This window comes from Dama dama, unplaced genomic scaffold (genome assembly GCF_033118175.1).
Source record: "Dama dama isolate Ldn47 unplaced genomic scaffold, ASM3311817v1 ptg000071l, whole genome shotgun sequence".
Taxonomy (NCBI): Eukaryota; Metazoa; Chordata; class Mammalia; order Artiodactyla; family Cervidae; genus Dama; species Dama dama.
This window is the reverse complement of record NW_026870892.1, coordinates 1127105-1139912: the sequence shown is the minus strand read 5'-3', so window position 1 is coordinate 1139912 and position 12808 is coordinate 1127105.

Sequence of the window (12808 nt, the reverse complement as noted above, 5' to 3'; positions counted from 1 at the left end):
CATGTAGCGGTTGTGAAAAACATGAAACGCCTGAAAAAGTGTGAAATATATGAAGACTTCAAAAGGTGTGAAAAACACGAGGAGCTTCAACAGGTGTGAAAAATATGAGGAGCATTAAACGGTCTGAAAAATAGGAGGAGCATGAAACGGTGTTCAAAAACATGAAGAGCCTGAAAAGGTGTGAAAAATATGAAGAGCTTCAAAAGGTGTGAAAAATATGAGGAAAATTAAACGGTCTGGAAAATAGGAGGAGCATCAAGCAGTGTTCAAAAACATGAAGAGCCTGACAAGTTGTAAAAATATGAAAAGCTTAAAAGGTGTGAAAAATATGAACAGCTTCAAAAGGTGTGAAATACATGAGGAGCATGAAACGGTCTAAAAAATAGGAGGAGCATGAACTGATGTCCAAAAACATGAAAAGCCTGAAAAGGTGTGAAAAATATGACGAGCTTCAAAAGGTGTCAAACATATTACGAGCATGAAACTGTCTGAAAAATAGGAGGATCAAGAAGCGATGTTGAAAAACATGAAGAGCCTGAAAAGGTGTGAAAAATATGCAGAGCTTCAAAAGGTGTGAAATACATGAGGAGCATGAAACGGTCTGAAAAATAAGAGGAGCATGAAACGGTGTTCAAAAACATGAAGAGCCTGAAAAGGTGTGAAAAATATGAGGAGCATGAAACGGTCTGAAAAATAGGAGGAGCATGAAACGGTGTTCAAAAACATGAAGGGCCTGAAAACGTGTGAAATATATGAAAAGATTCAAAAGGTGTCAAAAATATGAGGATCATGAAACGGTCTGAAAATTGGAGGAGCATGAAGCGGTGTTGAAAAACATGAAGAGCCTGAAAAGTTGTGAAATACATGAAGAGCTTCAAAAGGTGTCAAAAATATGAGGAGCATGAAACGGTCTGAAAAATATGAGGATCATGAAGCGGTTGTGAAAAACATGAAAAGCCTGAAAAGGTGTGAAAAATATGAAGAGCATCAAAAGCTGTGAAAAATATGAAGAGCTTCAAAAGGTGTCAAATATATGAGGAGCATGAAACGGTCTGAAAAAAAGGAGGAGGATGAAACGTTGTTCAAAAGATGAAGTGCCTGAATAGGTGTGAAAAGTATGAAGAGCTTCAAAAGGTGTGAAATATATGAGGAGCATGAAACGGTCTGAAAAATAGAAGGAGCATCAAGCTGTGTTGAAAAATATGAAGAGCCTGAAAAGGTGTGAAAAATATGAAGAGCTTCAAAACGTGTCAAAAATATGAGGAACATGAAAGAGTCTGAAAAATAGGAGGAGCATGAAACGGTGTTCAAAATATGAAGGGCCTGAAAAGGTGTGAAATATATGAAGAGCCTCAAAACGTGTCAGAAATATGAGGAGCATGAAACTGTCTGAAAAATAGGAGGAGCATGAAGCGGTGTTGAAAAACATGAAGAGCCTTAAAGGGTGTGAAATATATGAAGATTTTCAAAATGTGTCAAAAATATAAGGAGCATGAGATGCTCTGAAAAATAGGAGGAGCATGAACGGTGTTCAAATAATGAAGAGCCTGAAAAGGTGTGAAAAATATGATGAGCTTCAAAAGGTGTGAAATACATGAGAAGCATGCAACGGTTTGAAAAATAGAAGGAGCATGAAGCTGTGTCAAAAAACATGAAGAGACTGAAAAGGTGTGAAAAATATGAAGAGCTTCAAACGGTGTGAAAAATATATAGCTTCAGAAGGTGTCAAAAATGAGATGAGCATGAAACGGTTTGAAAAATAGGAGGAGCATGAAGTGGTGTTGAAAAACATGAAGAGCCTGAAAAGGTGTGAAATATATGAAGAGCTTCAAAAGGTGTCAGAAATTAGAGGAGCATGAAATGGTCTGAAAAATAGGAGGAGCATGAAGCGGTGGTGAGAAACATGAAGAGCCTGAAAAGGTATTGAAAAATATGAAGAGCTTCAAAATGTGTCAAAAATATGAGGAGCCTGAAACGGTCTGAAAAATAGGAGGAACATAAAACGGTGTTCAAAAACATGAAGAACCTGAAAAGGTGTGAAATATATGAAGAGACTCAAAACGTGTCAAAAATATGAGGAGCATGAAACGATCTGAAAAATAGGAGGAACATGAAGCGGTGTTGAAAAACATTTAGAGACTGAAAACGTGTGAAAAATAAGAAGAGTTTCAAAAGGTGTGAAAAATATGAAGAGATTCAAAGGTGTCAAAAATAGGAGGAGCATGAAACGGGTGAAAAATAGGAGGAGCATGAAACGGTGTTCAGAAACATGAAGAGCCTTAAAAGCTGTGAAAAATATGAAGAGCTTCCATAAGTGTGAAAAATATGAGGAGCATGAAACGGTCTGAAAAATAGGGGGAGCATGAAGCCGTGTTCAAAAACATGAGGAGCCTGAAAAGGTGTGAAAAATATGAAGAGCTTCAAAAGGTGTGAAATATATGAAGAGATTCAAAAGGTGGCAAAAATAGGAGGAGCATGAAACGTTCTGAAAATTAGTAGGAGCATGAAGCGGTGTTGAAAAACTTGATGAGCGTGAAAAAGTGTGAAAAATATGAAGAGATTCAAAAGTTGTCAAAAATATAAGGAGCATGAAACGGTCTGAAAATTGGAGGAGCATGAAGCGGTGTTGAAAAACATGAAGAGCCTGAAAAGTTGTGAAATACATGAAGAGCTTCAAAAGGTGTCAAAAATATAAGGAGCATGACACGGTCTGAAAAATAGGAGGAGCATGTAGCGGTTGTGAAAAACATGAAACGCCTGAAAAAGTGTGAAATATATGAAGACTTCAAAAGGTGTGAAAAATACGAGGAGCTTCAACAGGTGTGAAAAATATGAGGAGCATGAAACGGTCTGAAAAATAGGAGGAGCATGAAACGGTGTTCAAAAACATGAAGAGCCTGAAAAGGTGTGAAAAATATGAAGAGCTTCAAAAGGTGTGAAATATATGAAGAGCTTCAAAAGGTGTCAAATATTAGATGAGCATGAATCGATCTGAAAAATAGGAGGAGCATGAATCGGTGTTGAAAAACATGAAGAGCCTGAAAAAGTGTGAAAAATATAAAGAGTTTCTATAGGTGTCAAAAATATGAGGAGCATGAAACGGTCTGAAAACTAGGAGGAGCATGAAGTGGTGTTGAAAAACATGAAGAGCCTGAAAACGTGTGAAAAACATGAAGAGCTTCAAAAGGTGTCAAAAATACGAGGAGCTTGAAACAGTCTGAAAAATAGGAGGAGCATGAAGCGGTGTTGAAAAACATGAAGAGCCTGAAAACGTGTGAAAAACATGAAGAGCTTCAAAAGGTGTGAAAAATATGAAGAGCTTCAGAAGGTGTGAAATATATGAGGAGAATGAAATTCTCTGAAAAATAGAAGGAGCATGAAGTGGTGTTCAAAAACATAAAGAGCCAGAAAAGGTGTGAAAAACATGAAGAGCTTCAAAAGGTGTCAAAAATACGAGGAGCTTGAAACAGTCTGAAAAATAGGAGGAGCATGAAGCGGTGTTGAAAAACATGAAGAGCCTGAAAACGTGTGAAAAACATGAAGAGCTTCAAAAGGTGTGAAAAATATGAAGAGCTTCAGAAGGTGTGAAATACATGAGGAGAATGAAATTCTCTGAAAAATAGAAGGAGCATGAAGTGGTGTTCAAAAACATAAAAAGCCAGAAAAGGTGTGAAAAATATGAAGAGCTTCAAAAGGTGTCAAAAATACGAGGAGCTTGAAACAGTCTGAAAAATAGGAGGAGCATGAAGCGGTGTTGAAAAACATGAAGAGCCTGAAAAGGAGTGAAAAATATGAAAAGATTCAAAAGGTGTGAAATATATGAAAAGCTTCAACAGGTTTCAAAAATATGAGGAGCATGAAACGGTCTGAAAAATAGGAGGAGCATGAAGCGGTGTTCAAAACATGAAGAGCCTGAAAAAGTCTGAAAAATATGAAGAGCTTCAAAAGGTTTGAAAATATGAAGAGCCTGAAAAGGTGTCAAAAATGAGATGAGCATGAAACGGTCTGAAAAATAGGAGGAGCATGAAGCGGTGTTCTAAACATGAAAAGCCTGAAAAAGTGTGAAAAATATGAAGAGCTTCACTGGTTTGAAAATAAGCAGAGCCTGAAAAGGTGTGAAAATTGACATGAGCATGAAACGGTCTGAAAAATAGGAAGAGCATGAAGAGGTGTTCAAAAACATGAAGAGCCGGAAAACGTGTGAAAAATATGAAGAGCTTCAAAAGGTGTGAAAAATAGGAGGAGCATGAAGCGGTGTTGAAAAACATGAAGAGCCTGAAAACGTGTGAAAAACATGAAGAGCTTCAAAAGGTGTAAAAAATATGAACAGCTTCAAAAAGTGTCAAAAATGAGATGAGCATGAAGCGGTCTCAAAAATGGTGGAGCATGAAGTGTTGTTGAAAACATGAAGAGCCTGAAATCGTGTGAAAAATATGAAGAGCTTCAAAAGGTGTGAAATACATGAGGAGCATTAATCGGTCTGAAAAATAGGAGTAGCATGAAGCGGTGTTGAAAAACATGAAGAGCCTGAAAAGGAGTGAAAAATATGAAGAGCTTCAAAAGGTGTGAAATATATGAAGAGCTTCAACAGGTTTCAAAAATATGAGGAGCATGAAACGTTCTGAAAAATAGGAGCATGAAGCGGTGTTCAAAACATGAAGAGCCTGAAAAAGTGTGAAATATATGAAGAGCTTCAAAAGGTTTGAAAAATATGAAGAGCCTGAAAAGGTGTCAAAAATGAGATGAGCATGAAACGGTCTGAAAAACAGGAGGAGCATGAAGCGGTGTTCTAAACATGAAAAGCCTGAAAAAGTGTGAAAAATATGAAGAGCTTCACTGGTTTGAAAAATAAGAAGAGCCTGAAAAGGTGTGAAAATTGACATGAGCATGAAACGGTCTGCAAAATAGGAAGAGCATGAAGAGGTGTTCAAAAACATGTACAGCCTGACAAGGTGTGAAAAATATGAAGAGCTTCAAAAGGTGTCAAAAATATGAGGAGCATGAAACGGTCTGAAAAATAGGAGCAGCATGAAGAGCTGTTCAAAAACATGAAGAGCCTGAAAAGGTGTGAAAAATATGAAGAGCTTCAAAAGGTGTGAAAAATAGGAGGAGCATGAAGCGGTGTTGAAAAACATGAAGAGCCTGAAAACGTGTGAAAAATATGAAGAGCTTCAAAAGGTGTGAAAAATATGAACACTTTCAAAAAGTGTCAAAAATGAGATGAGCATGAAGCGGTCTGACAAATGGTGGAGCATGAAGTGTTGTTGAAAAACATGAAGAGCCTGAAATCGTTTGAAAAATATGAAGAGCTTCAAAAGGTGTGAAATACATGAGGAGCATTAATCGGTCTCAAAAATAGGAGTAGCATGAAGCGGTGTTGAAAAACATGAAGAGCCTGAAATCGTTTGAAAAATATGAAGAGCTTCAAAAGGTGTGAAATACATGAGGAGCATTAATCGGTCTCAAAAATAGGAGTAGCATGAAGCGGTGTTGAAAAACATGAAGAGCCTGAAAAGGCGTGAAAAATATGAAGAGCTACAAAAGGAGTGAAAGACTTGAGGAGCATGAAACCGTCTGAATTATAGGAGGAGCATGAAACGGTGTTGAAAAACATGAAGAGCCTCAAAAGGTGTGAAAAATATGAAGAGCTCAAAAGGTGTCAAAAATATGAAGAGCTTCAAAAAGTGTGACAAATGAGATGAGCATGAAATGGTCTGAAAAAGGAGGAGCATGAAGTGGTGTTGAAAAACATGAAGAGCCTGAAAAGGTGTAAAATATATGAAGAGATTCAAAAGGTGTCAAAAATATGAGGAGCTTGAAATGGTCTGAAAAATTGGAGGATCATGAAGCGGTGTTGAAAAACATGAAGAGACTGAAAAGTTGTGAAAAATATGAAGAGCTTCAAAGGTGTCAAAAATGTGAGGAGCATGAAACGGTCTGAAAAATAGGAGGAGCATGAAATCGTGTTCAAAAACATGAAGAGCCTGAAAAGGTGTGAAAAATATGAAGAGCTTTAAAATGTGTGAAATACATGAGGAGCATGAAACGGTCTGAAAAGGAGGAGGAGCATGAAGCCCTGTTCAAAATCATGAAGAGCCTAAAAAAGTGTGAAAAATATGAAGAGCTTCAAAAGGTGTGAAAAATAGGATAAGCATGAAGCGGTGTTAAAAAACATGAAGAGCCTGAAAACGTGTGAAAAACATGAAGAGCTTCAAAAGGTTTGAAAAATATGAAGAGCCTGAAAAGGTGTCAAAAATGAGATGAGCATGAAACGGTCTGAAAAATAGGAGGAGCATGAAATCGTGCTCAAAAACATGAAGAGCCTGAAAAGGTGTGAAAAATATGAAGAGCTTTAAAATGTGTGAAATACATGAGGAGCATTAATCGGTCTGAAAAATAGGAGGAGCATGAAGCGGTGTTCAAAACATGAAGAGCCTGAAAAAGTCTGAAAAATATGAAGAGCTTCAAAAGGTTTGAAAAATATGAAGAGCCTGAAAAGGTGTCAAAAATGAGATGAGCATGAAACGGTCTCAAAAATAGGAGGAGCATGAAGCGGTGTTCTAAACATGAAAAGCCTGAAAAAGTGTGAAAAATATGAAGAGCTTCACTGGTTTGAAAAATAAGAAGAGCCTGAAAAGGTGTGAAAATTGACATGAGCATGAAACGGTCTGAAAAATAGGAAGAGCATGAAGAGGTGTTCTAAACATGAAAAGCCTGAAAAAGTGTGAAAAATATGAAGAGCTTCACTGGTTTGAAAAATAAGAAGAGCCTGAAAAGGTGTGAAAATTGACATGAGCATGAAACGGTCTGAAAAATAGGAAGAGCATGAAGAGGTGTTCAAAAACATGAAGAGCCTGAAAACGTGTGAAATATATGAAGAGCTTCAAAAGGTGTGAAAAATAGGAGAAGCATGAAGCGGTGTTGAAAAACATGAAGAGCCTGAAAACGTGTGAAAAACATGAAGAGCTTCAAAAGGTGTGAAAAATATGAACAGCTTCAAAAAGTGTCAAAAATGAGATGAGCATGAAGCGGTCTCAAAAATGGTGGAGCATGAAGTGTTGTTGAAAAACATGAAGAGCCTGAAATCGTGTGAAAAAAATGAAGAGCTTCAAAAGGTGTGAAATACATGAGGAGCATTAATCGGTCTGAAAAATAGGGGTAGCAAGAAGTGGTGTTGAAAAACATGAAGAGCCTGAAAAGGAGTGAAAAATATGAAGAGCTTCAAAAGGTGTTAAATATATGAAGAGCTTCAACAGGTTTCAAAAATATGAGGAGCATGAAACGGTCTGAAAAATACGAGGAGCATGAAGCGGTGTTCAAAACATGAAGAGCCTGAAAAAGTGTGAAAAAAATGAAGAGCTTCAAAAGGTTTGAAAAATATGAAGAGCCTGAAAAGGTGTCAAAAATGAGATGAGTATGAAACGGTCTGAAAAACAGGAGGAGCATGAAGCGGTGTTCTAAACATGAAAAGCCTGAAAAAGTGTGAAAAATATGAAGAGCTTCACTGGTTTGAAAAATAAGAAGAGCCTGAAAAGGTGTGAAAATTGACATGAGCATGGAACGGTCTGAAAAATAGGAAGAGCATGAAGAGGTGTTCAAAAACATGAAGAGCCGGAAAACGTGTGAAAAATATGAAGAGCTTCAAAAGGTGTCAAAAATATGAGGAGCATGAAACGGTCAGAAAAATAGGAGGAGCATCAAGTGGTGTTGAAATACATGAAGAGCCTGAAAATGTGTGAAAAATGTGAAGAGCTTCAAAACGTGTCAAAAATATGAGAAGCATGAAACGGTCTGAAAAATAGGAGCAGCATGAAGAGCTGTTCAACAACATGAAGAGCCTGAAAAGGTGTGAAAAATATGAAGAGCTTCAAAAGATGTGAAAAATAGGAGGAGCATGAAGCGGTGTTGAAAAACATGAAGAGCCTGAAAACGTGTGAAAAATATGAAGAGCTTCAAAAGGTGTAAAAAATATGAACAATTTCAAAAAGTGTCAAAAATGAGATGAGCATGAAGTGGTCTGAACAATGGTGGAGCATGAAGTGTTGTTGAAAAACATGAAGAGCCTGAAATCGTGTGAAAAATATGAAGAGCTTCAAAAGGTGTGAAATATATGAGGAGCATTAATAGGTCTCCAAAATAGGAGTAGCATTAAGCAATGTTGAAAAACATGAAGAGCCTGAAAAGGTGTGAAAAATATGAAGAGCTACAAAAGGTGTGAAGTAAAGGAGGAGCATTAAACGGTCTGAAAAATAGGAGGAGCATGAAGCGGTGTTGAAAAACATGAAGAGCCTGAAAAGGTATGAAAAATATGAAGAGCTTCAAAAGGTGTGAAAAATACGAGGAGCATGAAGAGGTGTTCAAAAACATGAAAAGCCTGAAATGTTGTAAAAAATATGAAAAGCTTCAAAAGGTGTCAAAAATATGAGGAGCATGAAACGGTCTGAAAAACCGGAGGAGCATGAAGCGGTGTTCAAAAACATGTAGAGCCTGAAAAGGTGTGAAAAATATGAAGAGCTTCAAAACGTGTCAAAAATATGAGGAGCATGAAACTGTCTGAAAAATAGGAGGAGCATGATGCGGTGTTGAAAAATATGAAGAGCTTCAAAAGGTGTCAAAAATGAGATGACCATGAAACGGTCTGAGAAATAGAAGTAGCAGGAAGTTCTTTTCAAAAAAATGAAGAACCTGAAAAGGTGTGAAGTATATGAAGATTTCAAAAGGTGTCAAAAATATGAGGAGCATGAAACGGTCTGAAAAATAGAAGGAGCATGAAGTCATGCTGAAAAACATGAAGAGCCTGAAAATGTGTGAAAAATACGAAGAGCTTCAAAAGGTGTCACAAATATGAGGAGCATGAAACGGTCTGAAATATATGAGGAGGATGAAGCGGTGTTCAAAAACATGAAGAGGCTGAAAAGGTGTGAAAAATTTGAAGAGCTTCAAAAGGTGTGAAATACATGAGGAGCATTAATCGGTCTGAAAAATAGGAGTAGCATGAAGCGGTGTTGAAAAACATGAAGAGCCTGAAAAGGAGTGAAAAATATGAAGAGCTTCAAAAGGTGTGAAATACATGAGGAGCATTAATCGGTCTGAAAAATAGGAGTAGCATGAAGCGGTGTTGAAAAACATGAAGAGCCTGAAAAGGAGTGAAAAATATGAAGAGCTTCAAAAGGTGTGAAATATATGAAGAGCTTCAACAGGTTTCAAAAATATGAGGAGCATGAAACGGTCTGAAAAATAGGAGGAGCATGAAGCGGTGTTCAAAACATGAAGAGCCTGAAAAAGTGTGATAAATATGAAGAGCTTCAAAAGGTTTGAAAAATATGAAGAGCCTGAAAAGGTGTCAAAAATGAGATGAGCATGAAACGGTCTGAAAAATAGGAGGAGCATGAAGCGGTGTTGAAAAACATGAAGAGCCTGAAATCGTGTGAAAAATATGAAGAGCTTCAAAAGGTGTGAAATACATGAGGAGCATTAATCGGTCTCAAAAATAGGAGTAGCATGAAGCGGTGTTGAAAAACATGAAGAGCCTGAAAAGGCGTGAAAAATATGAAGAGCTACAAAAGGAGTGAAAGACTTGAGGAGCATGAAACCGTCTGAATTATAGGAGGAGCATGAAACGGTGTTGAAAAACATGAAGAGCCTCAAAAGGTGTGAAAAATATGAAGAGCTCAAAAGGTGTCAAAAATATGAAGAGCTTCAAAAAGTGTGACAAATGAGATGAGCATGAAATGGTCTGAAAAAGGAGGAGCATGAAGTGGTGTTGAAAAACATGAAGAGCCTGAAAAGGTGTAAAATATATGAAGAGATTCAAAAGGTGTCAAAAATATGAGGAGCTTGAAATGGTCTGAAAAATTGGAGGATCATGAAGCGGTGTTGAAAAACATGAAGAGACTGAAAAGTTGTGAAAAATATGAAGAGCTTCAAAGGTGTCAAAAATGTGAGGAGCATGAAACGGTCTGAAAAATAGGAGGAGCATGAAATCGTGTTCAAAAACATGAAGAGCCTGAAAAAGTGTGAAAAATATGAAGAGCTTTAAAATGTGTGAAATACATGAGGAGCATGAAACGGTCTGAAAAGGAGGAGGAGCATGAAGCCCTGTTCAAAATCATGAAGAGCCTAAAAAAGTGTGAAAAATATGAAGAGCTTCAAAAGGTGTGAAAAATAGGAGAAGCATGAAGCGGTGTTAAAAAACATGAAGAGCCTGAAAACGTGTGAAAAACATGAAGAGCTTCAAAAGGTGTGAAAAATTTGAACAGCTTCAAAAAGTGTCAAAAATGAGATGAGCATGAAGCGGTCTCAAAAATGGTGGAGCATGAAGTGTTGTTGAAAAACATGAAGAGCCTGAAATCGTGTGAAAAAAATGAAGAGCTTCAAAAGGTGTGAAATACATGAGGAGCATTAATCGGTCTGAAAAATAGGAGGAGCATGAAGCGGTGTTGAAAAACATGAAGAGCCTGAAAAGGAGTGAAAAATATGAAGAGCTTCAAAAGGTGTGAAATATATGAAGAGCTTCAACAGGTTTCAAAAATATGAGGAGCATGAAACGGTCTGAAAAATAGGAGGAGCATGAAATCGTGCTCAAAAACATGAAGAGCCTGAAAAGGTGTGAAAAATATGAAGAGCTTTAAAATGTGTGAAATACATGAGGAGCATTAATCGGTCTGAAAAATAGGAGGAGCATGAAGCGGTGTTCAAAACATGAAGAGCCTGAAAAAGTCTGAAAAATATGAAGAGCTTCAAAAGGTTTGAAAAATATGAAGAGCCTGAAAAGGTGTCAAAAATGAGATGAGCATGAAACGGTCTGAAAAATAGGAGGAGCATGAAGCGGTGTTCTAAACATGAAAAGCCTGAAAAAGTGTGAAAAATATGAAGAGCTTCACTGGTTTGAAAAATAAGAAGAGCCTGAAAAGGTGTGAAAATTGACATGAGCATGAAACGGTCTGAAAAATAGGAAGAGCATGAAGAGGTGTTCAAAAACATGAAGAGCCTGAAAACGTGTGAAATATATGAAGAGCTTCAAAAGGTGTGAAAAATAGGAGAAGCATGAAGCGGTGTTGAAAAACATGAAGAGCCTGAAAACGTGGAAAAACATGAAGAGCTTCAAAAGGTGTGAAAAATAAGAACAGCTTCAAAAAGTGTCAAAAATGAGATGAGCATGAAGCGGTCTCAAAAATGGTGGAGCATGAAGTGTTGTTGAAAAACATGAAGAGCCTGAAATCGTGTGAAAAAAATGAAGAGCTTCAAAAGGTGTGAAATACATGAGGAGCATTAATCGGTCTGAAAAATAGGGGTAGCATGAAGCGGTGTTGAAAAACATGAAGAGCCTGAAAAGGTGTGAAAAATATGAAGAGCTTCAAAACGTGTCAAAAATATGAGGAGCATTAAACTGTCTGAAAAATAGGAGGAGCATGATGCGGTGTTGAAAAATATGAAGAGCTTCAAAAGGTGTCAAAAATGAGATGACCATGAAACGGTCTGAGAAATAGAAGGAGCAGGAAGTTCTTTTCAAAAAAATGAAGAACCTGAAAAGGTGTGAAGTATATGAAGATTTCAAAAGGTGTCAAAAATATGAGGAGCATGAAACGGTCTGAAAAATAGGAGGAGCATGAAGCGGTGTTCAAAACCATGAAGAGCCTGAAAAGGTGTGAAAAATTTGAAGAGCTTCAAAAATGTGAAAAATATGAAGAGCTTCACAAGGTGTGAAACATATGAAGAGCTTCAAAAGGTGTCAAAAATATGAGGAGAATGAAAGGGTCTGCAAAATAGGTGAAGCATGAAATGGTGTTCAAAAACATGAAGAGCCTGAAAAGATGTGAAAATTATGAAGAGCTTCAAAAGGTGTCAAAAATATGAGGAGCATGAAACGGTCTGAAAAATAGGAGGAGCATGAAGCGGTGTTGAAAAACAAGAAGAGCCTGAAAAGGTGTGAAAAATATGAAAAGCTTAAAAAGGTGTCAAAAATATGAGGAGCATGAAACGGTCTGAAAAATAGGAGGAGCATTGTAACATTGTTGAAAAAATTGACGAGCCTGAAAATGTGTGAAAAATATGAAGAGCTTCAAAAGGTGTCAAAAATATGAGGAGCATGAAAAGGTCTGAAAAATAGGAGGAGCATGAAGCGGTGTTGAAAAACATGAAGAGCCTGAAAAGGAGTGAAAAATATGAAGAGCTTCAAAAGGTGTGAAATACATGAGGAGCATTAATCGGTCTGAAAAATAGGAATAGCATGAAGCGGTGTTGAAAAACATGAAGAGCCTGAAAAGGAGTGAAAAATATGAAGAGCTTCAAAAGGTGTGAAATATATGAAGAGCTTCAACAGGTTTCAAAAATATAAGGAGCATGAAACGGTCTGAAAAATAGGAGGAGCATGAAGCGGTGTTCTAAACATGAAAAGCCTGAAAAAGTGTGAAAAATATGAAGAGCTTCACTGGTTTGAAAAACAAGAAGAGCCTGAAAAGGTGTGAAAACTGACATGAGCATGAAACGGTCTGAAAAATAGGAAGAGCATGAAGAGGTGTTCAAAAACATGTACAGCCTGACAAGGTGTGAAAAATATGAAGAGCTTCAAAAGGTGTCAAAAATATGAGGAGCATGAAACGGTCAGAAAAATAGGAGCAGCATGAAGAGCTGTTCAAAAACATGAAGAGCCTGAAAAGGTGTGAAAAATATGAAGAGCTTCAAAAGGTGTGAAAAGTAGGAGGAGCATGAAGCGGTGTTGAAAAACATGAAGAGCCTGAAAACGTGTGAAAAATATGAACACTTTCAAAAAGTGTCAAAAATGAGATGAGCATGAAGCGGTCTGAAA